The sequence below is a fragment of the Urocitellus parryii genome, chromosome 10 (genome assembly GCF_045843805.1).
Source record: "Urocitellus parryii isolate mUroPar1 chromosome 10, mUroPar1.hap1, whole genome shotgun sequence".
NCBI lineage: Eukaryota > Metazoa > Chordata > Mammalia > Rodentia > Sciuridae > Urocitellus > Urocitellus parryii.
The window spans coordinates 88,632,547-88,659,108 of NC_135540.1; the positions used below are offsets into that span (position 1 = coordinate 88,632,547).

The 26,562-nt window shown below is 36.4% G+C and overlaps 1 pseudogene; it reads right to left on the minus strand.

Annotated features, from left to right (window-relative positions):
- Window positions 1–2,104: 2,104 nt before the first annotated feature.
- LOC113192426 (albumin-like) lies at window positions 2,105–26,320 on the minus strand (annotated as a pseudogene).
- Window positions 26,321–26,562: the final 242 nt, after the last annotated feature.

The following is a 26,562-nucleotide window of genomic DNA, read 5'->3' on the forward strand; positions in this document are numbered from 1 at the left end:
TGTGGGAGTACAGAACAAAACAAGAAGAGAAGGGAACTTTTTTTTTTTTTAATTTGTGCAAGCATCAGTCTTCAAATGAAACTATAAAGCACTATTTATTAAGAACAAGTTGTGAAATAGTAAGCAAGTCAATATAAAATGTTCAAACTAATAAGACTATAAATGACTAAGTATTTTAAACTCCTAGGTAAAAGTACGAGATGAGTAATTACTTCCGGGAAAAAGGAAAAGAGGCCCAGATTGGGTATAGCATCTCAACTTCTTTACAAGAAACTTATAAAGACGCTTATACTTCATTAGTGCAATATAGTTTAATCACTCCCGAGTATAAGTACCTCCAGATCACCCAACCTCTTCTTCCAATAATGCTTCTCTAAAACTTATTATGGGTTTCGTGTATTGGCATTCTAAATTGTCTTAAATTTCTCCAAGAAAGTCATGTTTTTTAAATTTAATTAGCCAGCTTTAAAGTCATCTCCATCTCTTTTGTCCCTCCCTGGTAGTCAGAGAGTCCCAGTAGTAAAAAAGGAAGGGGCAGGCTGTAAGTGCCCTACCCTTGCCACAGGTGTTATTCTTTCATAATGTTAAAATGCTATTTAGAATGTTTATAATCCATAACTCAGATGAGAATTAACATTTCTTTTCCTGAAGTAGCCTCTAAGGAACTAGAAGTCCTCTGCTGAAGTGGGGTGAGAGACAGAAAATTGAAACTTTCACAGATCCACAAAATTTTTCAGGATGGAAACACACTTTTGGAAAATAACAGTCCTGGACCACAATATTAGATTCTTTTTATTTTTTATTAATTATAACATAGAGCAAAGAGGACAAATGTTTGAAGAAAGTTATGTTTCTTAGAGTGTTGATTTTTACACCAACAGATAAGACAAACAGATGAATAAAGTCTTAGTCTCTTTCTCTTCTTCTCTGGGCAGACTGGAAAACAAAAGGAGAAAATAGAAGAGTTATTTATAAGACATCATACATTTTTCCAATCTGTTACAACTAATGCTAAATTGCTTCAGTTGTCTTTCGTCAATTTCCACCAGCAGAAACAATTTAAACCTTCCAAGGCTTGGCTGGGTTCCCTTTCTGTTGGACCAGGGCACAGGACACACCAACATGTAGTGAGGCCCCCTCTTCATCACTGGTTCCACCAGACTCAAGAGGCCTCTATCACCACTCCTCAGGGCTATCTAGCACCTACTCTTACCTAAGTCATACCTAAACAAAAAAAAAGCTCAGATTTGGAGCCCTAGGAAGAAATTTTTCCACTTAGGACTGAAACACATCACATTTGAGAATGACCAAATTTTGGAGATACAAAACGGCTATTCTTGGCTTGAATGCACAAGTAAGAATTATTATATGGTTAAACAACCTGGTTTTACCAATATTTTTTTTCAGTGCTATTCTATTTTTTATATTCTGCTGCAAAATATTAACCAAAAACATAGTCAAGCATGTTTATGCTCAAATATGTATGTTTTAAAGTGGCCCTTTTGTCATAAGAAGGGAAATTCTATTGTACTTTAGCACATTAACATGTTGAAAATTTAGCAGCACATTATTCATTCTATAGTACAAGTTCATATAGGATAGATCCCTTATTGAATTGTATTTAGGTTGAACTGTGTGAATCCACTGATATTCATTGATGTTTTTAATCTGCAAAAATTTTCTTTCATATAGTTCTAATACCTAGAGTCTCTGCTCATGAGGCATCACTGAGAGGACTCTGCACACAGGTCACATATATCAGAAGAGGACAATAGTAAACTCTTAAGCTCTTGCTGGAATTTTGAAGTACGACTCTACCTCTTACTATCTTGGTTGCCCCTTAAGTAGATAAATTATGTAACCTACCCTTTTATCTATGTGTCCATTTATTCATCTACAAAATAATAATAACAAGAGTACCCAACTCAGACATTATTTTGATAATTATATAAGTTAATATATATAAAGAGCTAAGAGTAGTGTTTGGTGCTTGTCCATATGGCTCTTGACAAGTGTTCAGTCATCTTTGTTTTTTTAATCATAGTAATTATAATTACTTTTTTAAAAATCTAAAGTATAATTACCTGAGATGCTTGTGATGTTTTTATGTTAAGGCAGCTTTACTTGCAGCAACCAATTTTGGGTCCTGAATACAAAGAAATGACAGATGTTGAGAAAATATTAGCATTACCATAGAATACAAAAATAGCAGGTTATACAAAAAATAAGTGATTATAAAGTGATTGTACATGCAATTGTCATTTACTACCAGGATCACTACAAGGAAGTTCAGCAACAACCATCCTGAGATGGTTGAGAGAGAGAGAGAGAGAGTCAGGCCATAGGGGTAACTATTAAATGATTTTGATATTTAAATGTTCATTCCCACCTCTACTAACTTATAAAATTCAATTAAAGGAGAAACCAGCACTTTTCAGAAAAATGTTTAAATAAATTAATGCTTTGCTTTACTGGCCAAAACATTTTAGGCCTTATAAATATGTCTATCTATTTATACCGATTACAAATTTAGAACAGAAGAGACATTACAAAAATTTAATAGTATGCCACGGTGCAGCAGGAGATAAAACCAAGAACTACTAAACTCATTTTGTAAGACAATTGTTCATAGAATAAGATCTCTGTTCCACGCATCTTTCAAAACCTAAATCCCTAACCTCTGACCTGACCAAATGCACAAAAATGAAAGTTGGAAATATTAAAATGAAAGCATCTCCAGCACCTCCTCGGAGAAGCAGGCCTCCTTGTCGTCAGCCTTGCAGCACTTTTCTAGAAAAGCTCCGAAACCCCCATCACGGTTTTCAGTTGATCCATTGTTGCTGTGGGCTTGTGTTTCACCAGCTCAGCAAGTGCTCTGCATTTGAACAGAAAATGAAAGACACAGCAAGAAAAAGTTTAATGACACAAAGAAAAATTAAGACAATAAGAATATCAGTGCCATCATTTAAGATTATGAATCTTGTGGGACACCATGGTACACACCTGTAATCCCAGCAGTTCAGGAGGCTGAAGCAGAAGGACCTCAGTTCAAAGCCAGCCTCAGCAACTTAGTGAGGCCCTAAGCAACTCAGCAAGACCCTGTCTCTTAATAAAATATAAAAGAGAATTGGGGATATGGATCAATGGTTAAGCACCCCTGGTTCAATCTTCAGTACCAAAAAAAAGATTATAGATCTTGGAGCCAGGCAGCTCTGGGTTTGAGGTCAGGCAAACCATTTTAACCTCATGTGAGGATAATAAAATCCGATTCACTAGGGCTGGTGGGAGGATCAAATAAGATAATCAGTGCAAATCACTCGATGTTTTACATAGTTTCAGTAGATCTCCAGAAAGCATATGTCATAGCATTTAGACGTTCAAATTGTAGAAGTTATGTCACATTGACTTTTACAGATATTAAAGAGTTTTAAATAATTCCTAAATTTTTAATGACCTTGAATTTCAGTAAAATCTTCTTCTATAAAAATCTTTAAAGTTGGTCTGTGAAATTTGTCCTATTAAAGGTTAATTATGGGGAGTTTACAAGAGTTAAGACTGTCCAAACAAGTGTAAGGCAGTGGTTCTCCTTCATTGACATCTGAAAAGACAATAGATACAGAGAGTGCGTTGTGTGGGAATAATAGGTTTTGTATTATTATTTTTAACTCCTAACCATGATTACAGGCCACCAGAGATGACAGCAACTTTCTCTTGCTAAAGTTCATGCTATTCTCACCCTGTGCATTGGGGAGTGAAGCTTCAAAACTCACATTTTCTAGATGTTTTTATTCAATTGTCATTCTCAAAAGTCACATTACAGGGTTTTGTCTCACGTGTGGAGTCACTCTAGAACAAATTTTGAGTACCCTTCATGCCTAGAAATAAATTCCCCTGTGATTTATACAACTAATTTGCTCTGGACACAAATTCATCAGTTAAATGTTCATCCTTTTCTACTGGACCTAGCCTATGATCTTATTCTACTATGGTTTTCATCCAAAATATCACTATGATGCAGGTAAGAGTCTAATATAGTCTTTGCCCTCTAAGGGGAAAAAGCCATTCATTTTTTTCTTGACAATTTTATCAACTTAATAAGGCTAATATTTAAGTACTTTCCTCTAAGGAATATAATCATTACATGAGACAGTTTGCTCCTTTTAATTAACAGTTCTCATTATCAAGAATACAAACATGTGATAATAAAATACTGCTCACATTTATTCTTGATTTGTTGCTCAGTCTCCAGAAGTGTGCATATATCTGCATGGAAGGTGAATGTTTCAACATTAAATTCTTTGGGAGCATATGTGTCATCAACTTGTAGAGCGGAAAGGCATATCCATTTGTTAAGGAAGGACTCAGAGCAGCATTTGGTGACTCTCACTCACTGGATTCTTCTCATGCATTATACACACAATGAATTCAGGACTGCAGACAGCTGAAGAACAGGAAGGAAAGCAGAAATTCAAAAGAGGTAAAATTGAAGGTTTTCCATGAACACTCATTTTCCCACGCACCCAAAGAAGTGACATATCAAACTACTAACAATGAATCCAAAGGAAGCAAATGACTACTTTTGGAACTTAACATTAGGGACTCTTTAAAGTTGTCTCTTTTATAAGTAAGTCTACATATGAAGAGTAATATAAGAAAATAATTCATCAAAATAATTGGAGATGATATGTCCTGGTATCTGTGTTAGATAGGAATGAAGGAGTCTTATACTGGCATATGAAACTGAGACCCCAAAGAAAGTAAAAATTTAGAAAATACCAGAAGACTGAAAACTCGGGGATCCTTTAAAAAACTAATAAGTTTAAGTTTTGAGATCTTATCTAAATTCTAACTTTGGTAGTCAGGATAATATAGGTGACCAAGTTCTGACTGCCACCACCACACACGTATACAAAAATACTTACACACAGATACATTCCTGTTAGTCAAGTTCACAAGTTAGTCCACTCCTGCCTCTGAAAGGTAGCTTTGTCAATTTCATAAGATGAGAAGTCAGTACTAAAAATTATTATATATTAAAAGACTCACATAGTCTTCAATACAGGGCATTCTGTGTTTTTCAGAAAGCTTACAGCATTTGTCGGACACTCTTCCTAAATCTCTTGAAGCCTCCACAAGTTGGAGTTGACACCTGGGGTGTTTTCTAAGTGTAACGAATTAAAAGTCTGTTGGGGAAAAAAAAGTCCATGTGTATTTAGACAAACAAGTAACTGTCTTTTTATAATACAGTATATCAGTAGAGAAAATTCAAATAAAACTAAAATCAACTAATGTGTTCTTATTTGTCATTCATAGAATTATGTTTGTCTAAGTCAAGTGCAGTTATGCAGGACAGTTGCTCAGGAGGCTGAGACAAGAAAATTACAATTTTGAGGCCAGCTTCAGCAATTTAGTGAGAGCCTAAACAACTTAGCAAAACTCTGTCTCAAAAAAAAAAATTTTTTTTTGAAGAATAGGGTTGTAGCTCAGTGGTAAAGCTCCCCAGCGTTCAATCCCCAATACCTGCTACCAAAAATTATCTTCATCTTCAGGATGATGGCTTAGTGTCAGAAAAAGACTTTATCCTGACCATTTATTAAACATGGCTTAGAATACCACCTGCACCATATAATCTCAGGAAGGTTAGCTACTTTATTACAATCCAGTGGCATTAGTATACTTATTATTGCATCTTCGTTTCATTAAATTCTTTTAAGAGTATAACATAAATCAGGACTATGATAAATTTAAAAGATGTAGGTGAAAAATGGGAGCAAATATACCTGCCTCAATAGGAATGGTGCAAGGATTAAATTGAAAGTGATAATATAGGCAATGAACAAGTCATATTATCCAGCATGTAAGAATCACTTATAAAGAATCCAAATCACCATGTAAAGTCAATGTAAGACTGTAATCTACTTAATGGAAGAATCCATGTATTATTCATTATTGTTAGCCCTGAGCTATAGTTAAAAGAGTGCTAACAATGTATATAAACTGCACAATAAATTCCTACTGAACCATGTGTCACTTTTTCTTTCTTGACTTTTCCTCCACACATAAGGGCCTTTTAAATGGGGACATTACTTCAGCATGCACTTCTGTCTCTTCTAGGGAGGGAAATTCCACAGGAAAACAAGGTCATGACCATCAAAGTCTAATGTATCTTCTGAACATCCACTCTTCCCACCAATGGACCAATAGGAATGCAATTTCCCATATTATCTAAGTCCATATTTTTGTCATGTTTTTGTGTTCAGCTCTTATATTACTTCTTGAACTACTGCTATTCAAGGCCTACTACTTCCTGCTCTGTAAAATGCTGCTAGGGTTCATTTACTCACAGACTATCCTTTAATCAAGAGACCATTTTTAAAAACTGTACACAAATAGAGGTCTCTGCATCCCATTGACTATATTTTCTCTACTCTCCAGACTTTCTTGATAAAGAGAGGTTAGAAATATATGTGTTTGGGGCTGGGGATGTGGCTCAAGTGGTAGTGTGCTCGCCTGGCATGCGTATGGCTTAGGTTCGATCCTCAGCACCACATTAAAAAAAAAAAAAAAAAAAAAAACAAAGATGTTGTGTCCACCGAAAAAACTAAAAAATAAATATTAAAAAATTCTCTCTCTCTCTCTAAAAAAAAGAAATATATGTGTGTCTTTGCTATTAAAACTCATATGCTAGGCAGCCTATATATGAAGTATTAAATAATAGCAAATTGGTCAAGAAAAAAAGTCAACAAATAAACAAAACTACTTACGCATTTTGGAATTTATATTCCCCAAGCTGCTCATAGAGATCACAGCTTTGCTTGACTATATTCTGAGGCTCAGTCACAAGAAGCTCAAATTCCACAAACTGGAACATAAAAGACTCCATTTATATATCCTTCTGAGGACCAGATGCTGGTCACTGTTTACCCCTTCCTTCTTTCTGCCCAAAGCCACATGAGTAGATGTTCAGTGCCACATCTGTCCCATTACATCAAATTGTTTCTCTTATTTGACAAGACTGTATAGTGCACGTAGTTAAGAATCTTCAGCCTCAGAGATCAGTGGCTGGCTTTGGAGCCAGGCCACCTGACTCATTTTCCAGTGGTGCAGCTTTAGTTACCAGTTCTGAGATTCAGAATCCTCATCTTCACAATAGAGGTAAAAATAGTGCTCACCACCCAGAATTACGCTGGGAATCAACTAAGCTAATGAATTTAAAATAGCACCTAGTACATAGTAAAAGGCCAATAAATGTTGGTCCTGAGTATTATTACTATTATTATTATTAGGCCATCTCCCCAGTTGGATCCTCAGCTCTCTGAGGAATGTTGCCCTCAGCATCAGTTGCAGGACAGTGCCTGGCATACAGCAGCTTCTTGGTAGAGGAAAGAAAGTCTTTCTCTGATTCTATAACAGTTTTTAAACCTTTAACATATACTAGTAGACACCCTAAAATCTTCCAGAACAGGTGTATTCTAACTTATCATCTTGTAAAACAGTTCCTAAACCTTCTCAAAAAGATTTTTAAATATTCTAAAGAAATAAGTTTCATAACCTCCCTTAAGATATTACCTCCAGTACTTGATATAATCTTGGGTCAGGTTAACCTTTTTCATATCTAAGTTACATCTCTTTTAATTGACATTTAAATTTACCTGATCTTATTTGGTTCTCAGGAACATGGAAAACAAAGAAATGATGGCCAAGATTTTGTGAAATTAGAGATTACTGTCTTTATATCTTTCTTTTCCAGACCAACTGTTCTAAAATTTATTAACCATTCTATTTAAGGCTATTTTTCTAAAATGTTTAAGAGCACAGAACTGAATCCATCTCAAGAAAAGATCTAAAAATTGTACTGTGTATCATTTTAGTCTTGCATTGTTTTTCTTTCTCATTATTAGAATCAGCAAAGAGCTGTATTCTTCTTTTCCTGCAGGACACCTACCACTTTGCCATAGCATGCAGGAGGATCAGCTTCAGCACAGCACTTCTCCAGTTTGGCTTCATATGCCTTGGCAATTCTCAGCAGCAAGAGGGAACCATACTCAGGGTGCCTTCTTGAATATTCATACACAAACCTAAATAAGAGAAACATAGATTTAGTTGAACCAATGAGAAAGAATATGTACTTAACTCACTCCAAGTGTAATTCATCTCCCCAGGGTCTGAATTTCACTAAATCCCATGCAGTGAAGCTTAGTGGCAAAAGACTTGGGTTCCTTCTTGAGCTCAATTTCTGGTTCTGCCACTTATTTTACTCTATTACATTAGGCAACTTATTAATACTAAAATGCCTTAGTTTCCTCCTCTATAGATTGGGAATGATAATAACATTCATCTCATGTGTTAGATTATGAGTAGAAATACATGACACAATGTGTGCAAAACATATACTGCCTGACACATCTTAAATATATCATAAATCATACCTGTAATTTTTATGTATTTTATAGTTTGATTTGTATTATATCTCAAAAGTATTGTCCTAGACAAAGATATATTCTTGAAATTTTCTTTTTCCTCTTTATATCATTGAAATCTTATATGATACATCATTTTAGTAAATATAATTTAGTGCAAAAGTAGCTAGTGTAATCCAACAATAAAATTGTAAAACTTATCATTCTTACTGATCATATATAATCATTTGTTATTTAACTGTCTTGTCATACTACTGAACTTTTAGCCTTTTCATCCAAGTATGAAACTCCTAGTGTTATATTCTATACTTCTTTTTATATATCTTTGCTGTCAACACACAGGTGGATAGATAGAGATAGATGAGTAGATAGATGATAGGCAATATAAGTTCATATATATTTTAGATATTTAAGAAGTAGCCTTTCAATGAATGATTGAACAAATAAATGTTATATACATAATTTGTATACATAAAAAATATTTCTAGAAATATTTCTAGCAATGTTCCTAAGGAGTAAGGAACATTGAACTTTTACCATGAATATTTACTGAATGACAGTGTATGAAATTATTTAATTTTTTTAACCTTTAAAGACTGGGAAACAATGGATCAAAGAAGCATCCTGGGCAACATGGAAAATGTAGTAACTCAAAAGGAAAGCCTAGCATATCTTCAAAAATCATGATCTTCCTAAATCAAGAGCTATGAAAGGCTAATTCCTCATCTAACTTACGTGCCCAAGAAGATATCTTTTTGCCTCAGCATAGTTTTTGCAAACATCCTTATCCTCAGCAAAATCAGCTGTTACTGACGGAAAGTCAGCAGGCTTGTCATCCTCTTCCAGTTCAGCAATGCAGTGGGATCTTTCCAACTCCTGCTTAGCACAACATTCTCCCACTTTCTTGGAGACTGTATCTTGATTATCGCAAATGTACTTGAAAAGGGTTACCTGTGAGGAGGTCAACATTGTTCAACATAAATTGGCATTGCTACACTTTCTCTCCAGACTTTGATGTGGCAGGACACATTCATTGTATTCGTTCATTCACAACCAATGTGTCTTCTATGAACATATATCCTCTGTCAGTATTTCTGAGACTCTAAGCTACTAAAACACACCTACTTGATCAAAATACACTAGTTAGGAACCAGTTATCATTTTTTTTTAAAGAGAGAGTGAGAGAGGAGAGAGAGAGAGAGAGAATTTTTTTTTAATATTTATTTTTTAGTTCTCGGCGGACACAACATCTTTGTTGGTATGTGGTGCTGAGGATCGAACCCGGGCCGCACGCATGCCAGGCGAGCGCGCTACCACTTGAGCCACATCCCCAGCCCAAGAAACCAGTTATCATTTGTTTGTTTATTATAATTAATTAATCTCAGCTATTTATTAATTTTATATTCCTACTGTTGAGGCATTTGTTTTTTTAAATTAAAACTCCATGCTACTTTTTCAAATATTTCCCTCAAAGTAAATGCAGGCATTTTGAAACCAAATAACTAAGTAAAGCATGAAAGATTTTTTAACAAACGAGTCAAGATGACAATCATGAGTTTTGCTTATATGTGTAGAATATCATACTGTCTTAAATTTCTTAAAATCTGGAAGCTCAAGATTCTGATATATGGTCATTATTTTTAATCTTTGAAGAAAGAGAGACAATACTACAAACTTGGGGAAAGAGATCATGTTTGGGAAAACACTTAATGAAAGGAGACAACATAGAGGGGAAAAATGCATCCTTTCCAAAGGTCTCTTGAGGAAAAATGGCCCTTCTCCAACCCAGTCTTCCCCAACCACAAATATGTTAGCAACCAGCTGTTCTCCTTCACTTTCAGCCTAGATTCTCAGAATATGACTGAAAAAGGTTACAAATAGGTGAAAGAGTTTTTCAGGTCATTTAGTAATTAGGATAGTAGGGTTTACAAGAAAGTACCATAGAGAAAGGAAAGCTTGGAGAGGAGCAAATGAAAGCCCAGAAGACCACATAAACTACAGCCAGTTGTCTCCAATGATGCTAAGTACATCTATTCTACCCACTTAAGAATGTAAGCTAAAAAAGGAAAATTAATGGCTCTTTACCCTGTCATGTGCACATTCAATCTGATCACCCTTGCAGGATTCCATGTGGATTTTGTTAAGATCTGCTGCCATTTTGGTTATGTCAGTAAAGTCAGCTTTGGGAAATCTCAGGCTTAGATGAGCTACTTCCCTGAAAAGGAAATCCCCCCATCAATATATTATTATCAGGCAATGTGAAAGCCCTATGAAATGCTATTTATAACAAAAAAAAATTCAAAACAGACTAACCTATAGAAAAATTTTTAAATTCATTTGTTATTTTAATGTTAGAGCTGAACCAAATGGTGATCTTTTTTTTTTTCCTTGTTTACTTCAAATTACCTTTTTAAGAGTGTGTGGTGGGGGCTGGTGTTGTGGCTAAGTGGTAGAGCACTTGCCTAGGCCCTGGGTTCGGTTCTCAGCACCACATATAAATAAATAAAATAAAGGTCTATTGACAATTAAAAAAATATTATAAGAAAAAAAAAATTTAAAAACAATGTGTGGTGAGTGGAAAGCTGATGATGTATAAAATCAACAATCAAAGAGGAATGCTGAAAGGGGCAACAGTATGAGGGGCATGAGGTACGGAGCCCAGCTCTGACTTCCAGATCTGATTTCATATCTTCTTAGCAGTAATACCTAGGCAAGTTACTTAACTTCTCTGAGCTTTGGCCTTCTCAGTGTCACAACATTATGCTAAATTGAAGAACTAATTTGAAGATTAAATTAGATAATACATGTGAAAATATTTTACAACTGAGAAATATCACACAAACTCCAGTTACTCTTTTTTCCTTCATTAAAACCATTTTTCCTGACTACTAAAATTCTTCAAGAAAACTAATTTCATAACATCTACATAATGATGGAGTTTTTATTAAACATACTTTTACCAAGAAATTGATCCAGCACAGCCTCAAAGCTCTATGACAAGATATAAAAGGCTATTGTCATCATTCTTTTCCAAAATCATTTCAGGGCTGTCTAAATACAGAAATAGAGACTTCTTTCCCAGAACCAGTCATTGCCTGTGTAATGTGCATTGGTTCACGTTAGGGGCATTTTGTTTATTATTTTGGTTGTTTTTTATGGTTTGGACAGTAACAATGATAAGCAAAGACATTTCAACTGACAGTTACTAAAAAGCATGTCTATTATTTTAATTTTATCTCCTGTTCTATTGACTCATTATTTTCTGACAAGTGAGGGGTTAGAAGGGCAGGTAATATTTTTCTTAGTCAGATACTGAAGGATGTTCCCAGAATCAACTAAATAGTATAAAAACAGAGGCCCAAGCAAAAATACAAGATGAAGACCAGAGTTGGAGCTAGGCGAAACTACAAGTAGTAACTTAGGCTTACTTGGTGACTGAATTTAATTATAGGACATAACAAGAGAAGTAGATGCTTCAGAATAAAGTTAAATAAAAGACACTGACTAGAGCTCTATTTAAAAAATTGACTATTAGAGTGAGATTCTTAGTCTTAATTAAAAAGTAGAATTTATATGTCTTTCTTTTTAGAACAAAAAATATGATGTATTCCAAATTCTTTAACAACATAGAAAAATAAGACAGAAAATAATGGGAAGTTATTAGTTATATTATGATTTTAACTTCTAAGAATTTTCTACCTTTTATACAACAACAACAAACTATATTTGTAAGCACTGGGAGAAATGACACATAAATGTATACTTTTGTCAATGGAATCATTATCACTTTTACATTTTTATAAATTCACAAATTATGTTAAAAAATATTTACCATGCTTTGAAAGCTCTTTCTCCGGATTTCTCAATAATGCTACACTTGAATTTATATTTGGTGGAAAAAAGCAGTATTATCTTCCTCATACACTCAATCTACAGAAAGAAAGCAGTTTGAAAAAAATGCAGAAAAGAAAATTTCTGTACAAAACACTACTTCATAAACTCAGATGAGACTATGCCACATTCAATCTAAATTCCCACATACTCCCTTTGGGAAATAATTATTTTGCTATGTAAAAGGAAAAATTAGCCTCGTCATAATGGAAGCCTCTGAGTAGTTAAAACCAGCATAGACACATTGCCAGAGAACAGGCTTCTGAAAGAGAAAGTGAACCTTAATATCTCTCAAACATAAAATTTAGCCGACTTCTTAGTTTTGTGCATAATCCATGTAAGTCCCTCCTCTGACAACATCAATCAACTCCTCAGAAAACAGAATGAGGCACACAATAAATACGTATGGAAGGGATAAATGAGCTCTTGCTTCTAGTTGCAGTAATATACTCAATTTTGAATTCCCTCTTCAGCAAAAAATCTCATGAAAAAGAAAACAAAACTATGGGCTCTTGCTGTACAATTTGACAAACACTTCACTATAGAGATCCTCACCATAGAGAGGAGCAAGGCATTTAACTATGTTGATTCCCTCCATCAGATCAGCACTGGTAAAGCTCAGAAGGAGGAAGGAAGAATAGGAGAGGCCTTCAAAGAGAATAAAATTTCTTTGGGGAACATAAGAGTAAGGAAGGCTCTTTTGAACATGGAGGGGATTTTCTTTAGGAGATTAAGGTTTAGCCAGCCACAAGATGTTCAAAATCTGAGGTTGTATTATGAACTGGTTCTTTTATTCTTCTTTTTAGGAAATAACTTTGGGGTCAGGCATTCTCCTTTATCAGCAGTTGGGCAACATTCTGTCAGATAGTTTTTAAATTTTTCAGCAAAGTAAATGAGTTCTGGGCCACTGAAGTAAGGATGTCTTCTGGAAATTTCATATAAAAGCCTAACATTTAAAAAAGGATAATAGTAAGTCACTTTTTCCATACCACACAATATTACAGAAACAATTACAATCAACATTCTCCCCAGAGCTTCCAAAACCCAAAAACATAATTTACCATTGAAGCTCAATTTGTGTCTGATAGCCTTGTCTTTGTCATTCTTTAAGTCAGTGAAAAGAAAGGATGAATTTGTGATATGCATGTATGTAAATCATATATAAATGGTTAAATTGGGGTGATATAATATTGCTGACTAAAATGAAATCAATCCTAAGAATAACTATATATTTCTTCAGAATCTTTTAAAATATGCATATTTCAAATTTTAATATGGATCATATCCTGTTTCAAGATCAATTATCTTTTTTTTTTTTTGCTGGTGTATGGATATAACTTTTTAATTCACAGAAATTCAAGTAATGCAAGCAAGGGAATGGGTTTTACTGGTATATGGATGTTTTCTTTTTCTTTTTTTTTTTTGTGTTCCAACAGCTTTATTTTATTTTATTTTACTTTTTTATTTTTTTTTTATTGTTGGTCGTTCAAAGCATTACATAGTTCCTCATACATCATATTTCACAGTTTGATTCAAATGAGTTATGAACTCCCAATTTTATCCCGTATACAGATTGCTGTATCACATCAGTTACCCTTCCATTGATTGACATATTGCCTTTCTAGTGTCTGATGTATTCTGCTGTCTGTATTATTCTCTACTATCCCCCCTCCCCTCCCCTCCCCTCCCCTTTTCTCTCTCTACCCCTTCTACTGTAAATCACTTCTTCCATTTGAATTATCTTGTCTTACCCCTCCTTTCCTCTTATATGTCATTTTGTATAACCCTGAGGATCGCCTTCCATTTCCATGCGATTCCCCTTCTCGTTTCCTTTCCCTCCCACCTCTCAACCCTGTTAATGAAAATCTTCGTCTCAAGCTCTTCGTCCCTACCCTGTCCTTGTTTCCTCCCCTTATATCAGAGGAGTCATTTGGTATTTGTTTTTTAAAGATTGACTAGCTTCACTTAGCATAATCTGCTCTAATGCCATCAATTTCCCTCCAAATTCTATGATTTTGTCATTTTTAAATGCAGAGTAATACTCCATTGTGTATAAATGCCACATTTTTTTAATCCATTCATCTATTGAAGGGCATCTAGGCTGATTCCACAATCTTGCTATTGTGAATTGTGCTGCTATGAACATCGATGTAGCAGTGTCCCTGTAGCATGCTCTTATTAGGTCTTTAGGGAATAGACCGAGAAGGGGAATAGCTGGGTCAAATGGTGGTTCCATTCCCAGCTTTCCAAGAAATCTCCATACTGCTTTCCAAATTGGCTGCACCAATTTGCAGTCCCACCAGCAATGAACAAGAGTGCCCTTTTCCCCACATCCTCTCCAGCACTTATTGTTGTTTGACTTCCTAATGGCTGCCAATCTTACTGGAGTGAGATGGTATCTTAGGGTAGTTTTGATTTGCATTTCTCTGACTGCTAGCGATGGTGAGCATTTTTCCATGTACTTATTGATTGATTGTATGTCCTCTTCTGAGAAGTGTCTGTTCAGGTCCTTTGCCCATTTATTGATTGGGTTACTTGTTGTCTTATTGTCTAATTTTTTGAGTTCTTTATATATTCTGGTTATTAGGGCTCTATCTGAAGTGTGTGGAGTAAAGATTTGTTCCCAGGATGTAGGCTCCCTGTTTATCTCTCTTATTGTTTCTTTTGCTGAGAAAAAACTTTTTAGTTTGAGTAAGTCCCATTTGTTGATTCTAGTTGTTAACTCTTGCGCTATGGGTGTCCTATTGAGGAATTTGGAGCCTGCTCCCACAGTATGTAGATCATAACCAACTTTTTCTTCTATCAGATGCCGTGTCTCTGATTTAATATCAAGCTCCTTGATCCATTTTGAGTTAACTTTTGTGCAAGGCGAGAGATAGGGATTCAGATTCATTTTGATGCAAATGGATTTCCAGTTTTCCCAGCACCATTTGTTGAAGATGCTATCCTTCCTCCATTGCATGCTTTTAGCCCCTTTATCAAATATAAGATAGTTGTAGTTTTGTGGATTGGTTACTGTGTCCTCTATTCTGTACCATTGGTCCACCCGCCTGTTTTGGTACCAGTACCATGCTGTTTTCGTTACTATTGCTCTGTAGTATAGTTTGAAGTCTGGTATCGCTATACCGCCTGATTCACACTTCCTGCTTAGTATTGTTTTTGCTATTCTGGGTCTTTTATTATTCCATATGAATTTCATGATTCTTTTATCTATTTCTACAAGAAATGCAGCTGGGATTTTGATTGGCATTGCATTGAACTTATAGAGAACTTTTGGTAATATCGCCATTTTGATGATGTTGGATCTGCCTATCCATGAGCAGGGTATATTTTTCCATCTTCTAAGGTCTTCTTCTATGTCTTTCTTTAGGGTTTTGTAATTTTCATTGTATAAATCTTTCACCTCTTTTGTTAGGTTGATTCCCAAGTATTTTATTTTTTGGGGGGGATATTGTGAATGGAGTAGTTGTCCTCATTTCCGTTTCAGAGGATTTGTCGCTGATATACAGGAATGCCTTTGATTTATGCGTGTTGATCTTATATCCTGCCACTTTGCTGAATTCATTTATTAGCTCTAATAGCTTCTCTGTAGACCCTTTTGGGTCTGCTAGGTATAGAATCATATCATCTGCAAATAGTGATAATTTAAGTTCTTCTTTTCCAATTTTTATCCCTTTAATTTCTTTCGTCTGTCTAATTGCTCTGGCCAGTGTTTCGAGGTCTATGTTGAACAGAAGTGGTGAGAGAGGGCATCCCTGTCTTGTACCAGATCTTAGAGGGAATGCCTTCAGTTTTTCTCCATTCAGAATGATGCTGGCCTGTGGCTTATCATATATTGTTTTTACAATGTTGAGGTATGATCCTGTTATCCCTAATTTTTCTAGAGTTTTGAACATAAAGGGATGCTGTACTTTGTCGAATGCTTTTTCTGCGTCTATCGAGACTATCATATGGTTCTTATTTTTTAGTCTATTGATGTGGTGGATAACATTTATTGATTTCCGTATATTGAACCAGCCTTGCATCCCATGGATGAATCCTACTTGATCATGGTGTATAATTTTTTTGATATGTATTTGAATCCGGTTCGCCAGAATTTTATTGAGGATTTTTGCGTCAAGGTTCATTAGAGATATTGGTCTGTAGTTTTCTTTCTTTGAAGTGTCTTTGTCTGGTTTCGGAATCAGGGTGATGTTGGCCTCGTAGAATGAATTTGGAAGTTCTCCCTCTTTTTCTATTTCCTGAAATAGCTTGAAAAGTATTGGTGTTAGTTCCTCTTTAAAGGTTTTGTAAAACTCTGCTGTATACCCATCCGGTCCTGGGCTTTTCTTAGTTGGTAGTCTTTTGATGGTTTCTTCTATTTCTTCTATTGTTATTGGTCTGTTTAGGTTGTCTATATCCTCCTGGTTCAATCTGGGCAGATCGTAAGACTTAAGGAATTTATCTATGCCTTCACTATCTTCTATTTTATTGGAGTATAAGGCTTCAAAATAGTCTCTGATTATCTTCTGTATTTCTGAAGTGTCTGTTGTGATATTGCCTTTTTCATCCCGTATGCTAGTAATCTGGGTTCTCTCTCTTCTTCTCTTCGTTAGCATGGCTAAGGGTCTGTCAATTTTATTTATTTTTTCAAAGAACCAGCTTTTAGTTTTGTCAATTTTTTCAATTGTTTCTTTTGTTTCAATTTCATTAATTTCAGCTCTGATTTTGATTATTTCTTGCCTTCTACTTCTTTTGCTGTTGTTTTGCTCCTCTTTTTCTAGGATTTTGAGATGAAGTATGAGATCATTTATTTGCTGGTTTTTTCTTTTTTTGAGGAATGAACTCCAAGCAATGAATTTTCCTCTTAGGACTGCTTTCAATGTGTCCCATAGATTCCGATATGTTGTGTCCGTGTTTTCATTTAACTCTAGGAATTTTTTAATTTCCTCCTTGATGTCTTCAATAACCCATATGTCATTCAGCAACCTGTTGTTCATTCTCCAAGTGATGCTTGATTTTTCCTTTCTTCTTTTATCATTGATTTTCAGTTTCATTCCATTATGATCAGATAAGATGCATGGTATTATCTCTACCCCTTTATATTGTCTAAGAGTTGCCCTGTGACATAATATATGGTCTATTTTTGAGAAGGTTCCATGTGCTGCTGAAAAAAAAGTGTAACTACTTGATGTTGGGTGGTAAAGTCTATATATGTCAATTAAGTCTAGGTTATTAATTGTGTTGTTGAGTTCTATAGTTTCCTTGTTTAACTTTTGTTTGGAAGATCTGTCCAGTGGTGAGAGAGGTGTGTTGAAGTCTCCCATGATGATTGTATGGTGGTCTATCAGACTCTTGAACTTGAGAAGAGTTTGCTTGATGAACACCGCTGCACCATTATTTGGGGCATATATATTTATGATTGTTATGTCTTGTTGGTTTATGGTTCCCTTGAGCAGTATGAAGTGTCCTTCTTTATCCCTTTTGATTAGCTTTGGCTTGAAATCTATTTTATTAGATATGAGTATGGACACGCCTGCTTGTTTCCGCTGTCCATATGAGTGGTATGATTTTTCCCAACCTTTCACCTTCAGTCTATGGATATCTTTTTCTATCAGATGCGTCTCCTGTAGACAGCATATTGTTGGGTCTTGTTTTGTGATCCATTCTACTAGCCTGTGTCTCTTAATTGGTGAGTTTAAGCCATTGACATTTAGGGTTATTATTGAGATATGGTTTGTACTTCTATCCCTATTTGTTTGTTGATGTTACTAAACCTGATTTGTTATCCTCTTTGACTACTTTCCCCCCTTTACTGTCCTACCTCCCATTGTTGGTTTTCAATGTTATTTTCCATTTCCTCTTCCTGCAATGTTTTGCCAAGGATTTTTTGAAGAGATGGTTTTCTAGCTGCGAATTCTTTTAACTTTTGTTTATCATGGAAGGTTTTAATTTCATCTTCTAACCTGAAGCTTAATTTTGCCGGATACACGATTCTTGGTTGGAACCCATTTTCTTTCAGTGTTTGAAATATGTTATTCCAGGATCTTCTAGCTTTCAGAGTCTGTGTTGAGAGATCAGCTGTTATCCTGATTGGTTTACCCCTAAATGTAATCTGCTTCCTTTCCCTTGTAGCTTTTAAAATTCTTTCCTTATTCTGTATGTTGGACATCTTCACTATAATGTGTCTAGGTGTGGATCTCTTATGGTTTTGTACATTCGGCGTCCTGTAGGCTTCTAGGATTTGGGATTCTGTCTCATTCTTCAAGTCTGGGAAGTTTTCTCGTATTATTTCATTGAATAGGCTGTGTATTCCTCTGGTGTGGAGCTCTGTGCCTTCCTGTATCCCCATGACTCTTAAATTTGGTCTTTTGATATTGTCCCATATTTCTTGGATGTTCTGTTCATGGTTTCTTAGCAGACTTGCTGAGCTGTCTATGTTCTTTTCCAGTTGAAATACTTTGTCTTCATTGTCTGATGTTCTCTCTTCTAAGTGATCTACTCTGCTGGTAGTATTCTCAATTGAGTTTTTAAGTTGGTTTATTTTTTCCTGCATTTCTAGTATTTCTATTTGTTTGTTTTTTATTTCCTCTATCTCCCTGTGAAATTGATCTTTTACTTCCTGGATTTGTTTGTCAATGTGATCTTTCATTATCTGATTTTGCTGTCTCATGTCTTCCTTGAGACTCCAGATCATCTGAAGCATGTATATCCTGATCTCTCTATCTGACATTCCATCTGTTGCACCTATTACCTCTTCTAAAGTTGAGTTGACCTGCATTGCCTGTGGTCCTTTCTTTCCTTGTCTTTTCATACTGCTGGCGTTTCTTTCTGCTTGGTGCAACTGTTGTGTTTTGAAATTTTCCCTCTATTTATTTATATTGCTCTTGTATAGTTGAATAATCACCCTTGCAGGGCATGTAGTGGCTGTGATCCTCCTCCAATTGGTGTGATCCGTCTACCACGCTGGCAGGCCCTAGGTCTGCTCTGCTGGTCGGTCAAAGGTCCGCCTACCCAGCAGGCACGAGGGGCACCTCTATCACTCCGCAGGTTGCTGGGCCTAACCTCCCGATGGGTCGAAGGTTCGCCTAGCTTGCAGGGGGCTGCTCCCGGAGCGAGAGCTAGGCCTCCCGGGGGAGCCCGGATGGTGGAGGCCGACTGCCGGTTCAGGCGGGGCGGGCCAAGCCGCACTGGGTGCCGGCGGCTTGCAAACGCGGCTGGTATCAGCAGGACTTAACTCCTGCACCCGCTGCGGGGGCACCTTTATCGCCGAGTAGCTGCGGTCGCGTGGTTGGGAACCGGGCGGGTGGGGCCGCTTCTCCCAGGGCGAGAGCTGGGCCTCCCGGGGGAGCCCGGATGGCGGAGGACTGCCGGTTCAGGCGGGGCGGGCCAAGCCGCTCCGGGATCCCGCGGGTTGCAAAGGTGGCTGGCGTCTGCAGGACTTAACTTCTGCACCCGCTGCCGGTTCGGGCGGGGCGGGCCAAGCCGCTCAGGGATCCCGCTGGTTGCAAAGGCGGTTGGCATCTGCAGGACTTAACTTCTGCACCTGCCACCGGTTCGGGCGGGGCGGGCCAAGCCGCTCAGGGTTCCCGCGAGTTGCAAAGGTGGCTGGCGTCTGCAGGACTTAACTTCTGCACCCGCCACGTGGGCACCTTTATTGTCAAGTAGCTGTGGCTGCCTGGTTAGGAACCGGGCGGGTGGGGCCGCTTTTCCCAGGGCGAGAGCTAGGCCTCCCGGGGGAGCCTGTATGGCGGAGGACTGGCGGTTCCGGCGGGGGCGGGCCAAGCCACTCAGGGATCCCGCGGGTTGCAAAGGTGGTTGGCGTCTGCAGGACTTAACTTCTGCACCCGCCACGTGGGCACCTTTATTGCCTAGTAGCTGTGGCTGCCTGGTTAGGAACCGGGCGGGTGGGGCCGCTTTTCCCAGGGCGAGAGCTAGGCCTCCCGGGGGAGCCCGTATGGCGGAGGACTGCCAGTTCGGGCGGGGCGGGCCAAGCCACTCAGGGTTCCCGGGGGTTGCAAAGGTGGCTGGCGTCTGCAGGACTTAACTTCTGCACCCGCTACGTGGGCACCTTTATTGCTAAGTAGCTGTGGCCGCCTGGTTAGGAAGCGGGCGGGTGGGGCCGCTTCTCCCAGGGCGAGAGCTAGGCCTCCAGGGGGAGCCGCCTGCCGGAGCGGCTGATGGTTGCGGGACTAGACCTCTGTGCCCGCGTGGTCTTCCAAGATCCACTTCTCTGGGGCAACCTATCACTTCGAGTAAACCTACCAGTTCACGGCAGCTCTCCTCTTAAGGAAGTTATGCTAGAAGTTCCTCCGTAGCTAGGCTGCAGCTGTTTCGATGAGTCTTTCATATCCCGTTAAAGTGGAGACGTTGGAGTCGCTGCTTCCTCGCCGGCCGCCATGTTCAAAGCCCCCAAGATCAATTATCTTTGATCATATTTTTGGTTGTGTTGAATTTCATGGTGTGAAATATTTTTTCTTTAAAACTCAACATGAGATCAAAACTTCCAAGTCTTAATGTTGGAAATGGTTTGTGGTATGATACTTATTGTAATGAGTTTTGACTTATTCCTTAATTTTTAATTTTGAAACATAGATAACTTACTGTCCCCAAATCTTCTGGATACTCTCTTCAAAGGTAACGCACATAGCATCAGTATTTTTTTAGATAAAGTGGAGGGAGATTGAGTTTCTTGTCTTTATACTTTACAAGGCAATGGTATCTCTTAATGTCTTGTTTATCACAGCAGTCAGCCATCTCACCATAGGTATCACGAAGAGTGGCAATTGTGCATGTTTTCTCTCCAAAGATAGTATCCTAAATGAAAGAGAGCAACCTACACATTACTGGGCAGGATTTTATTTTCTTTATTGCCAAAGAACACTATAAAAATTTAACATACAGATAAAGCTTGGTGATAAAATCATCTATATTGCAAATATGTGTGGTATATCATGTATGTGAATATGTGTAATTTTAATGTATGAGTCGAAACATGAATTTAAATATAAATAATCTTAAATACAAAATTTTAAACCCATCACCATTAGACCCACTATCCCACTCCTTGTTCTATACCCAAAGGACTTATAATCAGCATACTATAGTAATGTAGCCACATTAATGTTTATAGCAGTTCAATTCACTATAAACTGTGGAAGCAACCTAGAAGCCTTTCAATAGATGAATGGATAAAGAAACTTTGGTATAAATACATAATGGATATATATTTATCAATGGATAAATATATATCCATTGATAAATAAACTTTGGTATATATACACAATGGAATATTTCTCAGCATTGGAATAAAATTATGGCATTTGCTGGTAAATGTATGGAGTTGGACAATATCATGCTAAGCAAAGTAAGCCAATCCCAAAAAACCAAAGGCCTAATGTTCTCTCTGATAAGTGGATGCTGATCCATAACAGGTGAGGAGGGGCATGGGAAAAATGGAGGAACTTTGAATGGGCAAAGGGGAGAGTGGAGTGGGGAGGAGGTATGAGGACAGGAAATATGGTGGAATGTGATGGACATTATTACCCGGGTACGTGTATGACCACACATATAGTGCGATGCTATATCGAGTACAATCAGAGAAATGAAGAGGTGTGCTACAATTGTGTACAATGAATCAAAATGCATTCTGCTGTCATGTATATCTAATTAAAATAAATTAATACATTTATAAAAAATTTAACCATCAAAAAAGTATATTATACAAAAATTCACTTCCCCCATTAAATTCCCTTGATTTGACTATCTATGTGTAATTGTCATAAAAATCAACTGCCACAATATTACTTATGATAAATAAAACTGAAGGACAAAAAGAGAGCTGATGACTTTAAGGAATGTTACCTTTCTCTGCTTGTTACCTGTCACTAGGGAAACTAGCCTGAAGTGCAACAGGTGAATTCATCTGAAGAAGGAAGTACTCAGATACTTTCTCATTTAATATACTTCTTTCTGAGAGACCCAGCTTTTTAGGAGACACCATTTAAAAATTAAGGAGTAACATAAATCTACTGCACATTGTTATTGCATTAAAATATAGAATTTTTCATTATAAAAATATTTGTCTCAAAGTACATCACCCATTAAGTAAATCTTTTTACTCCTCATTCATTTTTATTATATAAGTCATTGTAACCCTGGGGAAAGTACACTAGTCTAGACAGAATTTTTTATTTTTTAATGCAATTTTAAAAATTAATATGTAGAACTAGAATATTGGGGGAAGTTAAAATACTTATTCTGCCGTAAAGAGTGATACATCCAGAGATAAACAAGAGCAGTAAAACAAAGTAAATAAATGACAAAAACTAGCCTATCTCACAGAGAGGTATATATAGATTGAGTGGTGAGAGAAACATAGACCTCATATTTTGAAGATGTATTTGGAAAAGCAAACGTTCAAGTTCTTCAGAGACATTGAGTACCTTGCTTTTTTATTATATTTAAAAATATCAATGACCCTAGGGGCCTGGAAGTATAGCTCAGTTGACAGGGTGCTTGTCTCAGAGGCACAAAGCCTTGGGTTCAATCCCCCCGCGAAAGAAAAGAAAAGAAAAGAAAAGAAAAGAAAAGAAAAGAAAAGAAAAGAAAGAAAGAAAGAAAGAAAGAAAGAGAGAAAGAAAGAAAGGAAAAAAGAAAAAGAAAAAATAATGAAAAAATATTACTGTTATTTCACCCAGGTAATAAAGTTAGCATATAAATCAGTTGGCGCTTTCTGAATATAAAAATCATGTTATTACCTCAAAGAGATATTAACACTCCTAAATTCAGTCAGGCATTATTTACAATAGTTAAGTTATAGGAATAACTGAAGTATCCATCAGCAAATGAATGGATAAAGAAAATGTGATTGCATGGATAAATAAAATGTAGTATCTATATACAAGGGAATACTATTCGTCCTTTAAAAGAAGGAAATTCTGAAATTGGAATTAATGTAGATAATCTTTGAGGATGTTGTGCTAAGTCCAATAAACCAATCACAGAAAGACAAACACTGGATGATTCTGTTAATATGAGGATCTAAAATAGCCAAATTCACAGAATCAAAGAATAGAAAGATGACTGCCAGGGGCTAGGAAAAGGAGGAAATGGGCTTTACTAGTCAAATGGCATAAAATTTCACTTAAGCAAGATGAATAAACTTTAATTGTTACCACTGTTGACCGGTGACGAGTCCTTGCTTCCCCGATGTTGAAGAATAACACCAGAGAAGCACTCCGAGGCAAGGCCAGAGTAGAAATTAGAAGTTTATTAAAGGACAGCAGAAAAGACTTCTCCCAGAGGAAGAAGGGGACCCAAGAGATGGAATCCTTGGAAGTGCGGTTGTCTCTCCATTTTATAGTTTTCGGTGATGGAATGTAGGTGGGAAGGCCCAAGGGGTGGGACATAGGTGGGCCAAAGAAGTAATCTGGGCAGGAAGGACTTAACACTTCTTTGGGATGGGCTATCTTCAAATCTGCTGGGGCTGTTCATTAACATTTCTTTGGGATGGGCTATCTTCAAATCTACTGGGGGCTGTTTCCTGGACTTCATTAACATTTCAAGAGTTGCTCAACTTTTCCGGGAATTCATCCTCATGGCCTCCATCTTAGATTTCACTCGATATTAGACCCGATTTACCTAACTACAATGACTACCTAACTTTAAATCTGGCTTCATAATGATCTACTGCATAATATTGTACCTCTAGTCACTAATAATGTATTTCACACATAAAATCTTAAGAAGATAGAACTCATGTCAAGTGTTCTAACCACAATAAAACAAAGTTAATACATACACAAAAATATATTATCACCATTAGCCTCTATGAAAAGAAACCAAACTTCTAATTTTGAAAAGAGATGCTTACAAATGCAAATTGCCATTTAAATACACAGCGACTGTCATGTGTGGTCTCAATGAGGAAATGTTCTGAAAACTGTGGGTGTACCCACAACATCTTGGTCCCCAAAGTAACAGTGAATGACATGAGTCCATATGAAACTTTTAAGTGTAGCTTACAAATTCTGTTACTTAATAATAATGTTTTAAAAGAATCTTTCCTTTGAAATACTCATAATAACTTAAAGGGGAAAAAAAAGTCCTCAAAATCAGAATTCACAAGTGGTTTGTTACAATCTGCCCCTGAATCATCAGCAACACATGCTTTTGCCAAGTCAGTCACTTCAGTTGTGAATTTTGCAACATCATCATATGCAGTCTTCTGGAGATACTGAGAAAAGGTAAGCAGTACCCTGAAACAAAACACACACAAAAATAAAATAAAATAAAAACAGAAATATGTAGCACAATAAAATTTTGATATAAAACAAGTTGTTATGCTAGAGAGCAAATCACATCTGTGTCTAAAGTCTATGTTTTCTATATCTTTCTTATAATTATACAGGAAGCCTATTCATATGAGGTATTATGTACGGTCTAAGCAGGCTCACATTCCTAGACAGGAAGGATAGTATTTCCACCATGTCCAAATATGTATGAGTGCATGTTAGTAGATGCACATACATAAGAAAAACAAACAACTGTGTACTAATTAGATCTAATTGTCAAGAGTAGGCTTTGCAGAAGTCCTTTGAGTTATTTAAAACAAAAATGCATACCTCATTAAACTAGGCTGTAGGAAGGTAATGATCTTTAAAAAATAGACTATCAATTTTTACTAGATTTCAAAAATATTAAAATGTTCCCAAGAAACCACAGAACAATTTGCTATGCAAAGGGGAGTTAGTAAGTGAGCTGCCAGCAGAACCATATGTTAGTTCCTTCCATCATTCTACCAGAGTTTCTGAGTAGTATGATAATTCCAGATTTTAACTATCCAATACAGTAGCCATTAGCCATATGTGACTCTATATATTTAAATTATTTTAACTTAATGAAAATTATATTTAACTTTAAATTAATTTGAATTTACACACTTAAATGCAATTTAACTAAACTTTAATACAATTTGACATTTTATTCCTCCACTGCATTTGGCATATTTAAAGTACTCAATAGCCACATATGACCAGTGGCAATCATATTAGACTGATACAGAATATTTTCATTAGTGCATAAAGTTCTATGGGGCAACACTGCTCTGGAATTTAGACCCTGATGACAAGAGAATATAAGACCTTTAGAGTAATAATCAGTGCAAATCAGAAACATTAAATTTGACCCTTCTGTATTTTAACTTACAGGCCTTTGAAATGTTGCTCTCCCAGTCCTTTAAATCGAGTAATAATCTCACTTTTGTCTAGGGGAAAGGAGAGAAAAAAACACAAGATATGCTTAAGTATTGAAGAAAACAATTAATTAGATTCTACTATTTCTTTTCATTTAACTTAGGTTATTTATTTGCTTCAAAATATTGGACTCTGATTACTGCAGAAAGTCTTAGGATGGTGAACTAATTCTGCATTTAAAGAAGAATTATTCAATCATTAAGAATATTATTTTACATATCATTAAATATTCATAAATTTGTTTTCTAATGGGAATAAGATCTAATGGTCTTGTGCTGCCTATGAACAGCAACTGGGAAGACAATTTAAAAGTAAATACAAATGGAAACCTATTTATAATATTAATAACACAGGATTTTTTTTTACTTTAAAATAAAGCAAGGTGCATTATGTAGGTCTTAGAGATAGATGTGAATCCTATCTTCTTCTCTGTTCTATGAAGTATAAGTCACTCTGCCTGGCATTCCTTCATGAGAGAAAAGAAATTACATTCACTAAGTGGTTCTCACAGTGTTGTTTCTACTTAAGATAATTGAACTATATTACTTAAAAAACCACATAAGGATTTACCAAAAAAAATCATCACATTGTAGAAATAAATGCTAAAGTAAAACTTAATTATTTAAATATGCGGGGCGAACTGAAATTTTATTAGGAAAAGAAAAGTTGTACAATAGAAAAAAATGAATTCTTACCTGCTTCTCAATGAAACACACCCCTGGAATAAGCAGAGCTGAAGAGAAAGAGAAGGGAAATAAAGGTTACCCACTTCATTGTGCCAAAGGCTTGTGGGATTGATAGAAAAAGTATGATGAATGCAGGGAAATTAGCCCTAATATACTTCTTTAACCAATAATTGTAGAATATTAACTAGATTCATCTTTGTATTTCATTGGCTCCCAGCTGATTACAAAACCATAAGATTCTTGCCAAAAAAAATTGTTTGACTAGATCCCTTGCATATGTTAGCCATCTGGAACTGTTTTCTCCACAAGACATTGTCAATTCATTAAAAT